We start from the raw sequence: 10,095 nt of genomic DNA, 5'->3' as shown, positions 1-10,095 counted from the left end.
TTGCTGGTTTTTTTCCAGAAATTATCTAAATTAGAGAAAGAACTCCAATTGTTCACTTTATTTGATACACATACGCATATTTGGTGCCTGCCAAAGTAAAGTGAACAATTTAGGCTGGTTGGTTTGCTTTGGTTTTGGCACTGCAGATTGGATATGGTTAATTTGAATAATTTGGTTCCTAGAATCAGCTTCTCCCCCTAAATGACAGGTTTTTCTCTACATGAGCTAAACTGTGCCTAAACTCTTTACCTGTAGATGCTCTCCTATTCACCTTCAAATACCTCTCCCTCCCCACACTGAGGACCCTATCAATCTAAGAAAACCAACCATAATTTTGAAAATAGGATTAAATTCAGAGAGAGATCAGCAATTTTCAAGGAACCAGTTAAATCTAATTTAATTAAATTTTAAAATGAAGTTAAAAATTTTAAATTAAGTCTAATTAAGTCTAATTTAAAATGTTTAACTTCAATTTAAAATTAAATTTCATGTTTCCGTGTAAGTTAGCTTGTGTTCAGACAGGCAGACACGGAGACTAATTTTTACTGCAATAGAAGTAGGCCTTGGTTGCACATGGAAAGCATGAGGGGGAAAGGTACCTGCCAGCAGACCCAGGAGTTCTAAACATGCCCCACAGAGGCTGCGTGTGCCTGTGCAGGTGTGCATGTGTGTTCCTGTGTGCTCACCTGCCTCATGAGTGGCATCTGAATCCTAGCAAGTTGCAGCAGACAGCACTCATGGTTCCTGCCAGAGTTAAGCACTGACCAAGCCCTGGTGCAGGAGAGAGCAGGGAGATGTAGACAGGCCAGGGAGAGGAGCAACGGAAATGGAGAGAAGTGCAACTGTGAGTTAACATCTTTCTGGAAACCAACTTTGCTCTTCCTTACAGTTCATAATGCCAAGCATGTGCAAATATGAGCTGCGTGCTCAACTCTGCCTGCGGGTCTTTTTCTCACTGAAGGGAATGGTCAGCTGGGCCTGTGGCTATTCTTTGCTCTTACCCTCCTCTTGGAACCTCTCCCCCAATACTAGATGAATTAATCCACAAATGTCTACTCAGTGTATGCAAACTGCAGTAAGCATCTCGTTCATAAATACCTAGTTTCCACTGAATTTTCAAACAATGCAGAAGATGGTTCTGTGTGTTCGTCTTCCTGGATCACGCTCCTGGGCCACTTGAGTGGAGGCATTTTCACCTCTTCAAAACAATATTTCAGGTCGTGGTTTCTTAACTGCGGGCAGTGTATACTGAGGTATCTGAAATAAACACAGAATTCCACTTATCATTCACCTATGCACTGGTTAGCAAGATGATTACAAGATACTCTAAATGTGCTTGGCGTGTTGAAACACACTTTCAGCTCCAATGACTTCAAATAGCTTATAAGTAAAACAAATAAACAGAATAATGATGGGATTTATTTGGATTTATTCATTACGAGACTAACCAAGGCATGACATTTTCAGGCATGTCTTAATTTTTACAGGAGCACGAAGGGCTTTCCTATCTTGACGTGTTCATCCCCCAAGCCTCAGGCAGTTATCTCTCTGGCCTGTCCCCCGGCTTGAGGAGCCGACAGGGCAGTGAGGGCTTTCGCAGCTCATGCATGGCTTGCCCCAGCTTCTACACATTAAAAGTGAAATAAATACCCAGGCCGACTCTCCTAGATTATGATCTGTGAGTTGATGTGTTAAATGAGCCCGTTGCCTTAAAGGTTATAAATGACAAGATTTTTACTATTACAAGTAATTTATAGCGATTTCCTGTTTGACGTGACAGATCCTCATGGAGAAGTCCAAATTTGTCTGCTTGACATACATTTATTTTAACACTTTACCCTTCTCCAAATTCTAGCATGTATTAACTACTGTTTGCATAGGTGTCAATTTGCACCTGTGGGGTCTCCCTCTTGAGGCCTCAATGGGGCCCCCTGGCCTCTATTCCAGCTGGCTGCCTGCGTTTTAGCAGCTAATGTGGGTGATTACTGGCATATTTACTGTAATTTATAAAAATCACAGGAAATGACATTTTTATTAGTCACTGACTCCACCGTCACCAACTGCAATGGATGTTATGCATACAAATCCATTTTAAAAAATTGTTCTTCCAAAATCAGAAGCTCTTTCCAGTCTCTAATTCTGTGGAATGATCACATTTCACTTTCACTTACCATGAACGGGATCGCGGCTGAGCTCAGAACTCAGCTTATTTCTCAGGCCTTGGAACTGTCTGTCTGGGGACTAGGATAGGGTTGGGGAAATGCTCCCAAAGACAGAGAATGACCTGGAAACATCCTGGCCTCAGTCTGAGAGTGAGCACGGCGCCCAGGCTTGCTATTATCCTTACCATTATGTGTGCCAGGATCTGTGGGACCCGTGCACACTGACACACTCCAGGGCCGTGGACAGAGGTGGCTCCATGCAGGTCAGGTGTGGCTCGGAGAACCTAATAGAACCCTGCTCCGCTAGTCCCTTGCTGCATGGCTCCAGGAGGCCTCGCTTCTCTGAGAAGGTTGGCAGTGGATTGAGTCTTAAAGAATGAGTAGGAATTTTCTGCTTGAGGGCAGAGAAGGCAGGGAATGTACTATGAGCAAATGCATGGAGTTGTAGGAGAAGATGTTGGGGTTGGGAATTTGCAAGATTTTTTGATATTGCTGGGGAGTGGGGTGCCTATGAAGGAACAGAGAAAATAAGACCAGAACCTTATTTTCCAGGAATCATATCATGAGCCACGTGAATGCCACGCTAAAGAGTTTAGACGTCACCCTACAGACAGTGAGAAAGCATGACAGATGCTAAATTGTTTTGTGTACATTGAATATAGCTTGCTTGGAGTTACATACCAAGGGAGGAGAGACTTCAAGGAGGAAGAACTATCACTTATCTAAAAGGCCACAGGAAGTCCAGCTGGTGGAAGTTCCCAGCATGTTCATTGTGTGGGGAGAAGTAAAAGGCCTCTGTGAGCCCTCACAGGATGACTCCAGGTGGAGTGGAGGGGCAGGACCAGAAAGGAGGAGGGACTCAGAGAACACAGCTCTGCAAGGAGCTCAGCTCGGAGTGGGGAGTGAGGGCAGCTACAGTGCTGTGGGGGCTGCAGGGGTGCAGAAAGGAGGCCGATGGCAGGAAGCACTGAGGATCCCAGAGAATGGACAACTGTCGTGACCACAGTGTTTACTAAGAACACAGTGTGCACCAGGAGCCCAGCTGTCTGCACCTTCACAACTTCATCTAATCTTCATAGGAGCCCTGTCTCCTTTTCCTAATTGTCAATCACATAGTAAGTGTCAGCCTTGGGTTTGACCCAAGGAGTGTGACTCCACAGCTGGGCTTTCGCCATGGAGCTGTGGGGCACTATTGAGGGTAACGTGGGACCAGGAGGAGTGCCCTTCAGACCAAAATAGAGGGAGAGCCTTTCCCTGGACAGAGGAAGAGGAGGGAGGAGGAAAGGGGCTGCTGCCTGTTAAGTTTCTGATGTTTGCTGACACATGCCCAGCATGAGACACTTTAAATCTTGGTCTATTGGCTGGGCACGGTGGCTCACACCTGTAAACCCAGCAAATTGGGAGGCCAAGGCAGGCGGATCACGAGGTCAGGAGTTTGAGACCAGCCTGGCCAACATGGTGAAACCCTATCTCTACTAGAGATACAAAAAATTAGCCGGGTGTGGTGGTGCGTGCCTGTAAACCCAGCTACTCAGGAGGCTGAGGCAGGAGAATAGCTTGAACCCACGAAGCAGAGGTTGCAGTGAGCTGAGATCACACCATTGTACTCCAGCCTGGGCAACAGGGTGAGATTCCATCTCAAAAAAAAAAAAAAAAATCTGTTATTTATCCTTATAACAAGGCTGAGGTAAGTGTTTCTCATGCCCTTGTGACAAATAAGGAAACAGGTTCAGGGAGACACAGGGAATCAGTAGGAACAGTAATATCCAAACCTGCATGGGCATGACTTGGAAGTGTCCCTGGAAGTCCGCCGTCCCACTCTCGGTTTAGCCTGTCCTGAGAGGGGGCCCTGATGATGGAGGGCACACAGGCTGCAGGCTCAGGCCTGGCCTGAGAGCTGCGCTTGCTCGGAAGAAGATGCCAAGCCATCTGGAAGAGAATAGAAGGGCCTGGTGGGTGAATGGCTGGAGGAGGTTGCAGTTCTCAGAAATGGACGTGGGTTCTGACCAGGGAGGGGAACAGAAAAGAATCCTGGGGAGTGCTGAGGACATCACTGGTTTTTCAGACTAACCAAATGGGATGGACCGTGATGGTGTAGGGATGGCTGAGAGACAGTACAGAAGCTACTGGATTCGAGGTTAGAGCCCGATGTGGCCATTTCAAGCCAGGACGGTGAGAAGCCAACTGCATTGAATGTCTTCACTGGGGCAGCCTCGTTGAGCCCAGGGAAGATCAGCCATGCTGTGAGTGGAGTGTGACTTGCTCTCAGGAGCATTTCGGAATCACACAGCTCTGACTGTCAGAGCTCAGCCCTGTGCCTCTAGGAGAGAGACACGTATGGGGCAGAGGTAGACAGAGAGACAGAGACACAGAGGAAGAGTCAGAGAGAGAGAAGAAGAAGAACAAGAGAAGGGAAGGGAAGAGAAAGGAAGGAAGGAGAGAGAGGAAGGGAGAGAGAGAGTTCGCCGAAATGGATGGGAATGTGTTATCGCTTACAGCCCTAAATCGGAACTATCTCACAGTGCGGTAATTTTTTTTCTTTTACTATGATGGCCAGTACCAAAGATCTAATGAACAAACCCCCTGCATTTGGGAACTGAGAATCAGATTTAACAAATATTTGCTGAAAACCTCTAATGGCTCAATCTTTCAAGAATATTTCCTTCTTTAGTTCTCAAAACAGTCCTTAAAGTTATATGTCATTTTTGCCATTTTCCATTGGAAGAAACCAGCTCAAAGACGTGAAGCAATTTGCTTTATGTTTACAAAACTAGTAAGTAGCATAGTCAACGTTTGAATTAGATCATCTGACTTCAGATTAGTGCCCCCTACACCACAGCTACCACTGTAGGGTCTACATACGGTGTAGACCACAGTACAACTAAGGTGGAATTTCACCAACCACCAAGATGCAAAGATTGAGTGCTGTGGAGACAAAGGAAGTGATCAGTTGGAATCACTCTGTAGATTCACTGGGACTTAGAAGAGAAGAGGTTGAACAGCAGTGGACTCTGGGAGGGTTGACATTCGCAAAAACCCAAGGGTAAATTTGATTTACTTAGTCTTCATTCAGGTCATGGCTTAAAATGAACATCTTTGTTGTAAGCCCAATATGTCAAATTGACCTCTGTGACTCCTGGAACAGTCTAAAATGGGAGTTCCATGGACACTGTCAGCCCCTTTGACACTCTGGTGAAGCCTCTGAACCCCTTCTCAGGATAATGTTTCTAAATGCACAAAATACAGTGCATATAAGGAACCGACTCGCTATTTTGAAAACCGGTAAATGAAGGGAAAGATTGTAGCATGTGCATTCTGGTTTCTGTACTAACTCTACCACTGGGTAACCTAACAGTCAAGAAGACATATTTTTTCCTTTGTAGAAGTATTATAGCTAATACATTACAGTAATGATAGAATTTGAAAAAGCATTTTGCATCTCCTATTAACGAATGGATTCACGCATTAACCCTCAATGGCACCAACTCCTGGAAGTCACGCTGCTTCCCTTTTGCCCTTGAATCAAACCTGAACAGTATCAGGACTCTGAGGCCAACTGTCAGTTCCCAGAAAACTCGCGGAAAAGGCAATGATAAAGGATACCACGGATGCAATTGGCAACCCAGACCGTGGGAAACTGCACGGTAAATAACCCTCTTTTTTTTTTCCCAAAGAATTCCAAAAAGAGAGACAGAAGAGTGAGACTGTAATTAAATTCTTTAATAATCATAATTTCTTACTAATGGCATGTGTGTGCCTGCCACTGGAAGCAGATTTTGCGGCTGCCACCTTCGTTTCATGTTCTGCTTTGATTTTTATGGGGTACTTGCTTTTATACCACAGCAAATGTCAAAACCCAGATTCACAGAGACAAGGCTGCTGCCATGAGGGTTGTAGCCCTGTCTCATATGGAACCATATCGGGCTACTAGTTTGTGCAGTGTCCACAGACAACAGTTATCACTGTGTTTCCCTTGAACATTGAAAATATCAATGTTGTTGACACCCCTGCGAGCTTGCTGTGAGGTCCCAGGGTACCTTGGCACACAGTTAGGGAGCAAAGTGTTGCCTAAGTTATACAAGCAGGTGCCCTGGATCCAGAAGAACCAATGGTTCTTGCTTTCTAGTCCCATGGACCATATTCATGCATGGAAGAGGTCCTTCTTCTGATTTCATTTTTAAATGGATAGTGGACATGTGTCCAGAACTTGATGAAATTATGTAACAAGTTACTGGTCTGTTAAATTCTGAAAACCGTCTCTACTTAAGCATATTTGACTTATCTGGACTGTGTCCTCTTAGGCAAATTTCTTTTAGTGGGAGATCTACTGTTTAAACTGTTTGAAAATTCTCACTGTTCTTTTAGCTGTGACAGTTAATTTCCATGTGCATTTCTACTTCTGGTCATGATGAAACTGGTATCAAACTAGACCTTCTGCTGTTAAAAATCTATAAAGTTGGACAAAATGTGCGAAACGAGTGTTTTCAGATGCTTGACAATAAGAGTGCAGGCCTGTGCTCCCTGAAAGAAGGGCCATAACAGAGGTGAGCCCCAGGATTGCCCAGTGTCCTGCCACGAGCCCTCCCAAAGCAGGTCCCAGAGGAGCCCGGGCAGGACAAGGCCATCCTGCTAGGTCGAGAAGTGTAGGAGACACAGTGGAGCTGGAGGGGAGCACAGGCTGAAGGCTCAGAGGAGAAGCTTTGGAAATCCACAGGGAGGCCTGCTGGCATCTTTGAATACTTAGCTCTACCTGCTAAGGCAAGACTCCAAAACAGCAGACAAAGACCAACTACCAGGGAGAGGAGCTGAGTAGAAATTCCAGAACTGGCATGGGGCTGGAAGACAATGAGGACCAACAAACCAGTATGGAGAGACCTTGTTGAACACACCAAGCACTCAGTTAATATCCTGGAGCAGATGTGACTTAGGAATAAGGTTACTCTAGCCCTAGAGTCAAGACGACTCCAGGTGTTCACTAACTGAGCTTAAAATCAAGCCTTAAGAGGATCAAGTTGAGCTGCATGTAAATTAACTGTCTGCCACCGTTAACTTCAATATTCTTCAAATGAGGACAACGAAACCCAGACATTCAAAAAGGTGGCATCCACTATGTCCAGCATGCAATAAAAACTTGCCAGATATATAAAGAAGCAAGGAAATGTGAGAAAAATGTGAGGGGAAAAATCAGTCAAAAGAAACTGACTGGAAATGACAAAGACGATGGACTTTAACACAACCATTATAAATAGGTTGAAAGATTTAAGTGAAAATGTAAAAATATTGTGGGACCAATAGGAAATATCAATAGAGAAGCAAAAACAATTGGAAAGAAAACACACGAGAACTCTAGAACTGAAAAATGCAACTGAATATGAACATTTCCGTTTTATCTACAAACCTTCTGATTACAATGTCTGTCTCGTCCATAAACACAATGCAGTATACGAAATAGTTTGTCTCATGTGTAAATAAAATACAATGTAAGTGAGTAATCCCTCGTTTGACTCAAGTAGGTTTCCTGCAAAGAAGCCGAGGGACTTCACACACATATCCAGGCACTCTCAAAATCAGCTGGGCAGCACTGGGCACTGCGGTTTATTGCCTAAGACAAGGCTGTCGATGGGACTTTCTGTGATGATGGAAATGATCAATGTCTGCACTACCTCATATGGCTGCCACTAGCCCCATGTGGTTATTTACATTTACTTTAATTAAAAACTCAGTTCCTCAGTAGCAGTAGCCAGATTTCAAGTGGTCATAACACAGCTCTGAGGTCTTAAAGTCAATTTTGTAAAAATCTTTTTTTTTTTTTTTTTTGAGATGGATTCTCACTCTGTTGCTCAGGCTGGAGTGCAGTGGTGCAATTTCAGCTCACTGCAACCTCTACCTCTTGGGTTCAAGCGATTCTCCTCTCTCCCGAGTAGCTGGGATTACAGGTGCCTGCCGCCACACCCGGCTAATTTTTTTTTTTTTTTTTTAGTACACTTGGTTTTTCCCCATGTTGGCCAGGCTGATCTCGAACTCCTGGCCTCAGGTGATCTGTCCACCTTGGCCTCCCAAAGTGCTGGGATTACAGGTGGGAGCCACCATGCCTGGCCTAATTTTTTTTTTTTTTGTATGTTAAAATAATTAACTCAACTTCCAGAGTTTGGAATGACTCAATGACTGCATAAGAAGAAATTTATACACTAGGGAAATTCAGGTGTGAATTTTTTTTTTCATTTCATTAGTTAATATGTTAGGAAAGAAGTGAAGGCCTTATCTGAACACAGTGGTTCTAAAGTTTCATAGGCAAAGCAGTTAGTTGGAGGGTTTGTTATAATAAAGATTTCTGAGATACACCCACCCCCAGATTAAGGGGTATTTAATATGGTTATCTACTACTGGGTGGGACTCAGAAATCCACATTTTTTGGAAACATCCTAGGTAATTCTGATACATGAGTATGCCTTAAGAAAAGCTGAAAAAATATTCAAATATTCAAACCAAATTTTGCCACTTCAATCAGTGTGAGTTCACATGCATGGTGTGGACAATTATCTAATTTTTCCTTTTGTAACTTTTGTTGGTGTTGAACAGCCTGCCTGCCTGCCTGCCTGCCTGCCTGCCTGCCTTCCTTCCTTCCTTCCTTCTTTCCTTCCTTCTTTCTTTTTTTATTTTGAGACAGAGTTTTGCTTTGTCGCCCAGGCTGGAGTGCAGTGGCACAATCTTGGCTCACTGCAACCTCCTCCTCCCGAGTTCAAGCAATTCTCGTGCCTCAGCATCCTGAGTAGCTGGGATTACAGGCGCCTGCCACCATGCCCGGCTAATTTTTGTATTTTAGTAGAGACTGGGTTTCACCATGTTGCCCAGGCTGGTCTCTAACTCCTGAGCTCAGGTAATCTGCCTGCCTCAGTCTCCCAAAGTGCTACCATTACAGGCTTCAGCCACCGTGTCCGGCCTTTTTAAATGTAGAAAAAAAGTTTTTTATTTTTTCCTTGTTCTATTAAAAGCAAACTGCATTTCTCAGATGATTCAAAATGTCATGTTTCTGTGTACTAGAACTTAGGATACAGAGGTCCTATTTACTTGTTGAGTAAGCAAATCCAGGTGAGAGATGTTTTAGGGACGCTGCCTCTGAACACACTTGCTCCACACACATGAGTGAACTCAGAGTGTGGCCTGAGACCCCTGGTCCAGCTGAGCGCCCTGCTTCTGTGTTGGCAGGACACATTTCACAGGTAAACTTGTGAGTGTGAGCATATTCTGGATCATTCGTCTTTTTTTCTTGGAAATAAATTATAATAAGATTTTCACTCGCAAACTCACCAAAACGTGTGTTCTCCCTTCGAGGTCATGGAAAATTCTCTCACATAATAACATAGGATAAAGAAAGATTTGGCTTCCTGAATTCATTTTATGAAAATCAGACTTGGAGGCATTCTAGAAGGAATCCAAAGAGGAAAATTTGATTTCAGGAACCTTTTGTCATCAACTTTTTCAACACTGAGTTGGCAAGCTACCACTTAAGCCTGCCAGAGCCAATGTTTCATCAAATCCATTTCTCATTGAACCACTGGGTTTCTTCTACTTCAAACTAAAAAACCCTGCAGGATATTGTGTCTATAAAAATAATTTTAGAAAGATTTTTCCAGTCTTACATTTAAAAGGATTTTTTTGTCTGTTTGCTTAATTAAATTCCTCATTTTATTTTAAAAGCCAAACCAAATTGTTTTGTGTTGTAGTGTTCTGTGCTTTTCGTGTAATAGTGGAAGACACATCACACAATGGTGTATTTGTGCCCTATAAATGCTACATCATACACATTTTCCAGATTATATAGGAATCATCGAAATAGTCCCAAACCAACCATAATTCCATTTTGTCTTTTTTGTATATGTTATGTACCAGTGAGAAGAAAGGCACGGTTATATTTAAGTATAGCTATGTATGT

General features: G+C 43.6%; 1 long non-coding RNA gene across 1 annotated transcript; it reads right to left on the bottom strand.

The window, feature by feature from the left end:
- Positions 1–551: 551 nt before the first annotated feature.
- Positions 552–9,575, bottom strand: LOC129049606 (uncharacterized). Its single transcript, XR_008512833.2, has 3 exons — positions 9,471–9,575; positions 3,935–4,091; positions 552–1,257 (listed from the first exon to the last, which is right to left on the bottom strand). It is a non-coding gene; the product is annotated as an uncharacterized LOC129049606 (long non-coding RNA).
- Positions 9,576–10,095: the final 520 nt, after the last annotated feature.

Source organism: Pongo abelii, chromosome 14, assembly GCF_028885655.2.
Source record: "Pongo abelii isolate AG06213 chromosome 14, NHGRI_mPonAbe1-v2.0_pri, whole genome shotgun sequence".
In the NCBI taxonomy this organism is placed as follows: domain Eukaryota; kingdom Metazoa; phylum Chordata; class Mammalia; order Primates; family Hominidae; genus Pongo; species Pongo abelii.
This window is presented reverse-complemented; position numbering and strand designations above follow the sequence as displayed.